The sequence below is a fragment of the Lissotriton helveticus genome, chromosome 7 (assembly GCF_964261635.1).
Source record: "Lissotriton helveticus chromosome 7, aLisHel1.1, whole genome shotgun sequence".
Taxonomy (NCBI): domain Eukaryota; kingdom Metazoa; phylum Chordata; class Amphibia; order Caudata; family Salamandridae; genus Lissotriton; species Lissotriton helveticus.
Window position 1 is genome coordinate 1,035,756,561 of NC_136068.1, and position 9,842 is coordinate 1,035,766,402.

A 9,842-nucleotide genomic window follows, 5' to 3' on the forward strand; every position below is an offset into this window, starting at 1 on the left:
GAAATTGCGCACACTGTCTCAGGAAGCACAGGCAATTTGGAACAGGCTGTTGGCCAGAGGACTGACGATAACGGCAACCCATCTGCCAGGTGTGCAGAATGCTCAGGCAGACGCACTCAGCAGGCTCGTTCAGGAAAACCACAAGTGAATCTTAAACGACGAGGTGTTAAGAGACACCTTCGCAAGGTGGGGCACTCCGGACATCGACCTGTTTGCCACCGCAGAAAACAGCAAATGCAGAGACATCGCCTCCAGGTATTACCAACCAGGGACGCTGGGAATGCACTGTGGATCAACTGGTCGAACAGCTTTCTCTACACTTTTCCACCCATTCCCCTGATCCCAGCAGTGCTGATCAAGCTGTCCCAATCCAGGGCCAGGATGATCCTCATTGCTCTGGAATGGCCTCGGCAGTGGTGGTTCACGGACCATCTCCACCGGTCTCTCCTGCCCCATCTTCGACTTCCATGTCGGCCGGACCTTCTCTCGAAGTTCGGAGGGCAGATGGTGCACCCCAACCTCTCGTCGTTGAATTTGGCAGCATGGCTCCTGAGCTAGTGCAATATGGACATTTAAATCTTCCACAAAAATGCATGGACATATTAAAGGAGGCAAAGAGACCGTCTACGAGGACTTCCTACGCATACAAGTGGAAGAGATTCTGCATATGGTGCACGTCCAAGAATGCTGATCCCACATCCTGCAAGGAGGATGTCATCCTTCCGTACTTGCTGCATTTGGCACAATCTGGCCTTAATTTTCATTGTATTAAGGTTCACCTCGCAGCGTTGACTGCTTATAGAAAGAGCCCTTCACAAACTTCCTTTATCCAAATCCCTGTTATCAAAGAATTTCTGGAAGGTTTGAGGAAGGTGTTTCCCCCGTTAGGAGGCCCTCTCCACCGTGGGAGCTTAATGTGGTGCTGTCCAGATTGATGAAGGAGCCTTTTGAGCCTATTCATAAGGCTTCTCTGCAGCATTTATCCTGGAAGGCAGCCTTCCTTGTGGCTATAACATCGGCTCGCAGGGTGAGTGAGATTCAAGCCCTGTGTTGTCAAGAGCCTTATACTGTATTTCATGCATCTAAGGTTGTTATGAGGACTCACCCGAAGTTTTTCCCAAACGTGATCTCTGATTTTCATGTCAATCAGACGATAACCTTACCAACGTTTTTTCAACATCCCTCCTCTCCTGCGTAGAGGTCTCTTCATTCCCTGGACGTAAGAAGGGTGTTGAAATTCTACTTGGATAAGACCAAGGATATTCGTAGGTCAGATCAGTTGTTTGTAAATTATGGATCGATCAGGACTGGTCTTGCCACCTCTAAGCAGTCCATCTCTAGGTGGATTGTGTCCTGTATCCAGCTCTGTTACCAGAAGGCTAACAAGACGTTAAGGGGGAAGCCTAAGGTACACTCCACCAGGGGTAAAGCGGCTACAACTGCTTTGCTTTGTAATGTTCCCATTATAGACATCTGTAGGGCTGCCACGTGGAAGTCGGTCCATACGTTTGCTAAGCACTATAGCCTGGACTCTGATGCCAGAGCAAATGCTCAGGTTGGGCAGGCTTCGTTGAGAAATCTGTTTGCACAGTATTGGCTTTGTTTGTTTGTTTCTTCCACCGCTGGTTTGGTTTGTTGGGATGGGTTTACCATTCTATTTACAAGATTATGACTATACACAGAGATCCCCTACTACAGAAGGAGTACTTTCTTACCTGTAACTCCAGTTCCAGTTCTGTAGTAGGGGTATCTCTGTTATAGTCATAAGCGACCCTCCCTCCTCCCCGGTGGATGAAACAATGAGATACTGAATGCTACAGGCCTGGCTTTTGTACACCTTAAACAAAACTGAAAGTAACTTGCCTTTGGCTGTGCATCATGGGATACCGAGGGTCTCTGGAGAGTTCTTTAAAGGCACGGTATCTCTTTTCAAGACACATAATGGCAGCCTATGGGGTTGTCTGTAAACCCTTCCTCTCTATCATGACAAATGAGTTTTGTGAAGGGGGAGTTTCTCTATGTGTGAAACTTAACAAAATGTGTCAATTTCAATATTATTTGACCATCCTATTTCACTTCAGGATGAAGTACTGGCCAGTGTAGCCTTGTTAATGTTAGGCTAGATTATTTGTCTTTGATTTTCTCTTAAGTGTCCATGCAGGACTGCAGAAGAGGACAACTTAAGAGACTATTTCGATTGCTCAGGGGTCCACGCAGATGGGCGGGACTATTCACAAGATTATGACTATAACAGAGATACCCCTACTACAGAACTGGAGTTACAGGTAAGAAACTACTCCTTCAGTTGTATACACTTCTTCCAACAGTGCATTATTTGATGGTGATGCTGCAACCAAGCCAGTGATTCACAAACTCGTACAAGAGCTCATAAAAAAAACTTTCACCTGAATAAATTTCAATTCGAAAAGATGTCCTCATTGAAAAAGGCTGCTGTTTTGGACTATATGTCACAATTGCGAATGGTAAAGTTCATCCATGCAAAATGTGGGAGAGGTCGTTCAAACTGTTCTACAGATATCAAAGTCGGTGTGTACCCTGCAAGAACGGCACATGGTGTTTTACAGTTATCTTGAACTAGCTGTCAAAAAATGTGAGCGAATCAGATGAATGTCTACAAGTGGAACAATTGACGGCATCAAAAATTCCACATCTATACCTGTGCTACTTGATCAGTTCTGGTAATTAACATCGAACAAGATGAACTTGGAGATGTTCACTCAGCAAAACATTGCTGATGCTTCAGTGAATACTGATTTTCTAATTATTGCAAGTGAAATTATTGTTAGTGATGAGTTGATGTCTGCAGAGATATATTCAAAAGGTACAGGCCATATTGTTCAAGCACTTAACAGCAAATTGGAGGAAGCTGACCTTCGTGTTGTGCCACATGTTGAGCGGGCTGTTCGAAATGGTTCCAATTGAGTCGTACTGTCAAATGACAGAAATTATTATTGTGCTACTTAGATTTGTTGCAATGTTCATAAGTCAAGGATTGTCAGAGTTATGGATATGTTAGGCAACAGGCAAAAAAAGATACTTAAACCCACTTTATATTCTGTACAAGAAACTTGACCCAGAGATGCCCAGTGTTCTTAACAAGGCACATATTCTTACGGGTGATGACACTATGAGCAAAATTAGAACATGACTATCTCTGGTACAGTGAGTTCAAGAGATCAGTTCTGCTAAGTGACCTTCCATCGACTACCTCTTCTGTGCTTGGAGACATTAAAAGAGGGGTCTACTTGATCAGAAGATGTGTAAAGATTTTGGATCATGCCTATGCAGAAAAAGATCCATGTGAATTTGGTTGGAAAGATATTGATGGGGTGCTAAAACCTACAAAATGTCTAAAGCCTCTAACCACAGAACGTACATGTACTTGCAAAACCTGTGCTATAAAAAGATGACCCTGTCGATATGCTCTTCTCAAATGTACCACCAGCGGTTGTCGAAACAAAGTGAACTATGAAAATGTGTATAAAACAGGGGTGATAAACATAATTTAATTTTCATATTCAGATCATAAACATTGTTTGGTGTATACATAAAAGGATTAAAAACAATTATTATTTGTTTAATTTCAATATATGTCTCTTCTTCCTCTATTACTGCCGCCTTTTTGGAAAGTAGCAGAAGGGTTGCCCAGAGGAGTTATTTTCTGCCTATGTTTTGACACCAAAATGAACTATATAGGTCTCATGGTTCCTGAAAAATTACATCATCGTTGCAACACATCTGCCATTTTTTCAAAATGTCGTCCAGAAAGATTCCGCCCGCATCGGCAATGTCCACCTAAGCTAAATTACTTCTCTAATGATCCAAAAACACAAATCAAAAATGAATATCTCTGGAGGAACAATTTGTTTACGTAGGTTTATCAAGGGGCGTGAATATGGACAAAGTGCACACAAAAGTACTTCCTTCAGGAGAGAGACAATTATCAATCCTTCAGAAATGTTGCTCTCAGAAGACAGACAGAACAGCCCATCCAACGGTGAGGTAGATGACCTCTCCTAGGATCAACGGCATTATGTATCTTTCTGGTCCCAAATGCACGTCTGTATATGAGGCTGATAAACAGTGTCTGGAGGATCATTTGGGACCAACTCTCGGGAAAATGGGAGGAGAAAGTGTCCCTAACACCTCAAAGCAATTGCTGAGCTGATGGCGTCTCTTGAAGAACCTTCTGAAGGAAATTAATTTCAATCAAGAGATCCCAACCCAGACTGTATTCATTTATGAATGCGTTTTCTCAGGTTGGGGTTCTCATATAGACCATCTTCAGATACATGGCATGTGCTCCTCTGGAGTTGAGAGCAGTACACCTAGCTCTGAAGGCTGGAAATGGTTAATCGCCAGGAATCCCAGAATCATAGCTGTTCATCTTCCAGGCATGTAAAATGGTCAAGCGGGCGCTCTCAACAGAACCACCCACTAGAATCATGAATGGGTATTAAATGGGTGTTGGTTTGGGTCCAAGTTCGGCCGGCCACCAGTTGGATTCCCATGGTGAGATGTGTTTTTTGCCAAAGATCACTACTTCTGTGTTCCCACTTGAGACAGTTGGTTTTTATCCAGTTAACTATTTCGGTCATGCAGGTGGTAAACTTCTTTCTTTTGCTGCGGTCTTGTCAAGAGGGAGAGCATGTGTTGAATGTGTAAGAGAGGATACGTCAATGTGTGCTTTGGCATGAGGGATAATGTATGCATTGAAGAAGGCTAAGCGATGAGCCTTGAGGCACTCCACAGATGAGTTTGCTGGCTTCTAAGGACTAAGGTGCTTGGCTGACAGCTTGTGTTCTATGCGTTAAGAAGTAGTAGATCCAGTGGCGAGCTGGTCCTTGGATGCCAATCTCGTTCAGGCACATGATGAGGATGGGATGTGAGCAGTGTTATACACTGAAGAGAGGTCCAGGAGAATAGGGACTGCCATGTCCCTCTGTCAAGATTCATTTGGATGTTGTTTGTGGTGGCGATGAGTGCTGTTCATGTACTGCGTTTGAGCCTGAACCCTGCCTGCAGTGTGTCAAGGAGCTGGTGGTTGCTGAGGCAGTCTGTGAGGTGTCCAATAAATACTTTCTTCAAGTCCTTTGCCTGATACGGTAAGAGGAAGATGGGTCTGTAATTGGAAAGCATGGCTGAGTTAGGGATGATGTCTTGAGTAGGAGCATGGTTCCAGGGTCCAGGAATGTGGCTGACTCAATGGAGGCTTTGAGGATGGGCCTTTGTGCTTCGTTGATCGGAAGGAGTCATTTGGTGAAGGCAGGGGGAGGGCAAGGGTCAGATGGAGACCCCGATGGACCGTGTTCATGGTAGCAGTAATTTTTACTGTGGTGATGGCAGTCTACAAGATCAGGTTCATTCATCGGCTGTGTGAGAAGTTAAATTGCGACGGGGTCCGGGTGAGGGTTGAAGTTGCTGAATATGGGAGTGATTTTGTTACAAAAGAATTTTGAGAGTTTGTTGCAAAGGTCTTGTGAAGTGGTGATGTTGCTGGAGGCGAAAGTAGGCTTAGTGAAATCTTTGATGAAAGGTGAAGATTTCCTTGCGTCTGTTAGCGTTGGTGTTGATGTGATCATCTGGAAGAAACACGTAGTGATGGATTCCTTACCTTAGAATTACCCCCAGGCTTCAGACTGGATCCGGAAAGTTTTCATCAGCAGTACTCCTGCGCGTCGGTAGGCGTCGTCGTGCGTCTCCGCATGCGTCGTTGGCGCTGGGATGACGTCGCTGAAGCTACTTAGACGCACCAACGCGCGCTGACATCAGTTCTGTTCTCTTTTTCTGCTCCAGCAAGCGCAGATCCGGGAAGAGCTAGTACCCCATGTCACTTTTTGACCGAGTTTTTCGAGGCCTTTTGTCTCATCTTTCGAGTCAGTCGACTTCTGGTCTCGAAGAGATGCCCGGCTTTAAGAACTGTGGGGACTGTCACTGCATGGTGTCGGTGACAGACCCACACGCAGTGTGTCTCTACTGCCTGGGGCGCGACTGCTGGGCCATGGCGCTGAAGACTTTGCTGGAGCGGCCCCGAAAGTTGCTGGAAGTCTTGCAGTCAGCTCCGCACCGCTCGAGGTCCCAGTCCCGCGGGAGGTCGAGGGACCAGTCGCGGAGCCGTCACCATCATTCTTCTGGATCGAAGTTTTCGCACTCTGGGTCAGGTAAGTCGAAGCAGTCTAAAAAGAAGTTGAAGAAGCATCGTCGCTCTTCGACTTTCCCTCGCGCGATGCGGCTGAGGGTGTGGGTAGTGCCAATCCATGACTCCAGCGGAGCTGCCAGTCTACACACCTTTTCCGGGTGCTCAAGTGCAAACGTTTCTTGCTGCCATGGCCCAACTCTTTGGGCCGTCTGGCCCCGCCAGCGCGCCTATGGGCCCCACTGGGGGTCCTGCCCTTCCATCACCGGCAGCTCCGGCCCCGGTGTCGCCGGCGGCTCTGGCCTGATGCTGCAGGACCCCCTAGGATCTGGGATTGGACCCCAGTCGACGCCGGTTGACCTAACACGGTGCCGGATCAGCGCCGCCTGGTGCCGATTCTGACGCAGATGAGGCCTTTTTGCCCTATGTTCCTCCTCCTTATTTTCAGCCTGTTCCACAGACTTCAGAGGAAGGGGAGGACCGGGAGGGGTCTGTGGACCCTCTAGCACAGGAGTGTGCTTATGAACCGGACTGGGCAGAGGACTTGGGGGATGCAAGAGATCTAGACACCTCGCCTGACCTTGGCATGCTGTCTCCTCCTACCGTGGCTACTGAGGAGGGAGCCAGTTATGCAGTGGTGTTGCATAGGGCAGCCGAGGCCCTCCACCTCATACTTCCTACAGTGGCCCTCAGGACTAACCTCCTGACAGAAGTGCTCCAGCCGGCTACAATCTCTTCAGAGCCCTTTCTGCCCTTTAATGAAGCACTGTCTGACTTTCTTTTGGGCACCTGGTCCAGGCCCAACACAGGAGCTCCTGTGAATAGGAACGTGGCCCAACTCCATCGACCGACCCCGGGCGTCCCCCCTCTTTCTCTCCCAACACCCCACCCCTGAGAGCTTGGTTGTCCAAGCCTCTACTTCCCAGAGCGCGTTCCCTTCTGCACCTCCGAATAGGGAATCCAAGAAGCTGGAGCAGCTTCGCAAGAAGCTGTTTTCATCTGCCAGCTTAGGGCTGCGGTCGGTAAACACTGCATGCCTCTTGGGCCATTATTCCCACTCTCTGTGGGACACGGTTGCGCAGGTGTTGCCTAACTGCCTTGAGGAGGCCCAGGCAGTCCTCTCCCAGGCTATTGCTACTGGGAGAGTGCAGCTGAGTTCACAATCACTTGTGGGCTAGACACTGCCGACTCACTGTGCAGATCAATTTCCACGACAGTGGCGCTTTGGCACCACACCTGGCTGAGGACAACTGGCTTCTCAGGGGATGTCCAGAACACTCTGATGGACATGCCCTTTGATGGTATTCGCCTCTTTGGCAACAAAGCGGACAGTGCGTTGGAGCGCTTTAAGGACTCCCGGGCTATGGCCAAGTCCTTGGGCCTGTCACCTACTCAGCCTCCTCTGCCTTCTGCTTTTCGCCTCTTTCGTGGCCACGGAAGGGGTTCCCCACCGCGTTCGCAGGGTCACAGGCCACAGCAGCAACAACTTCAGCGTAGCCACAGACATGAGAACCGTAGAGGCGGTTCAGTTCGCCAGCGGGCGAGTCAGTCCACCTCCACCCCCGCAGCATCCACTGCAAAGCCTTCCTAGTCTGGTCTTTCAGGTCCACCAGACGCCAGTGGGAGGCAGAGTTCGCCATCATCTCCCCCAATGGCACAACATCACATCAGACAAGTGGGTGCTGCAAATTGTCCGAAGGGGCTACTCCCTCCCCTTCTAGGCAACCCCTCCAGCCATGCCACCTCAGTACCACCGCATGTCGGGTGTTTCACTTGGCACTTCTCCAGCAGGAAGTTGCAGCCCTCTTGGCCAAGGGGGCCAGCGAGCGCGTTCCGATGACAGAAGTACGTTGTGGTTGTTATTCCCACTACTTTCTGGTTCCAAAGAAGGACAAGGGCCTGCTTCCTATCTTAGACCGGAAGGAGAAGTTCAAGATGCTCATGCTTGCTCAGGTCTTGTCTGCTGTAGACCCGCAAGACTGGATGGTAGCGTTGGACTTCCAGGACGCTTATTTTCACATCCCCGTCCTGCTGGCCCACCGGCGTTACCTGTGGTTCACGGTAGGTCACAAGCACTTTCAGTTCGCCGTGCTCCCCTTTGGCCTTACCAGCACCCCTCGGGTGTTCACCAAGGTGGTGTCGGTGGTCGCAGCTCATCTGCACAGATCAGGGGTTTTAGTCTTCCCCTATCCCGTAGTTGTTGAAGGCGGCCTCGCCCCAGACAGTCATCTCCCACCTCCAGACTGCGGTCGACGTCCTGCATTTGCTGGGGTTTTCCATCAACGTGCTGAAGTCGCACCTGATTCTCTCATAGAAGCTCCTCTACATCTGAGCGGTTCTTGACTCGGCACAGTTTTGGGTTTATCCTCCCGAACAGCGAGTCTGGGATATTCAGGCTATGATTCCAATCTTTCAGCCTCTATCCTGGGTTTTGGTCTGGATGACCCTCCACCTACTGAGCCTGATGGCCTCCTGCATCCTGCTCGTGGATCATGCCAGATGGCATGTGCGAGCTCTGCAGTGGGACCTGAAGTTCCAGTGGGCACAGCATTTGGGCAACCTGTCCGATCACGTCCAGATCTTGGAGGGCACTGCACGACAATTGTAGTTGTGGCTCACGAATCGTGATTGGGTCAATGGCAGATCCCTCTCTCTTCCCCAACTGGAGCACACAGTGGTGACGGACGCGTTCCTTCTGGGATGGGACGGCCACATGGGAGAGGTGGAGATCAGAGGCCTCTGGTCTCCGGCAGTGGCCCGGCTCCATATCAATCTTCTGGAGCTTTGGGTGATCCGACTTGCACTGAAGGCATTCCTTCTCTCCGTTGTGGGGAGGGTAGTGCAGGTGTTCACAGACAACACCACCGCCATGTGGTATTGCAACAAACAGGGTGGGGTGGGGTTGTGGACCCTATGGCAGGAGGCTCTGTGTCTCTGGACATGGCTGGAACATCAGGGCATGTCCATAGTGGTTCAACACCTGGTAGGTTCTCTGAGCGCCAGGGCGGACGAACTCAGCCGTCTGTGCATGAGGGATCACGAATGGCATCTGCACTCAGACGTGGCGCAAGGTCTTTCAGCAGTGGGGAGAGCCTTTGTTAGATCTATTCGCTACCGAAGTGAACGCCCAATGTCCTCAGTTCTGCGCGTTGGAATTTCCAAGGCGAGAATCGCTAGGCAGCGCTTATCGTCCCGAGTGGAGTTGCGGTCTACTTTACGCCGATATCACTTCTACCCAGAGTGCTGAAGAAGCGCGACCGGGCCCAAGTTATTCTTGTGGCTCCGGACTAGGCTCGAAGAGTATGGTATCCCGAGCTACTCACCTTGGCGATCGATCCCCTGCTCCTCCTGCCTCTTCGGGAGGATCTTCTGTCGCAGCAGCAGGGGAGGGTTTTCCACCCAAACCTGTTCAGCCTCCACCTCTTTGCGTGGAGATTGAGCGGCGGCAGTTGACATCTTTTGACCTGCCTCCCGAAGTCTGTGCTGTTATCTTGGCAGCCAGGCATCCCTCCACTAAAACGGTATACGCCTGCAGGTGGAATGCATTTGTGGCATGGTGCACAGCAAATGCTGTGAATCCCCTTTCTGCCCCTCTTTCAGAGGTCCTTCTATTTCTTCTATCTTTGGTCCAGCAGTGCTCTGCTCTGGGCACTATCAAGGGCTATCTCTCGGCCATTTCAGCCTT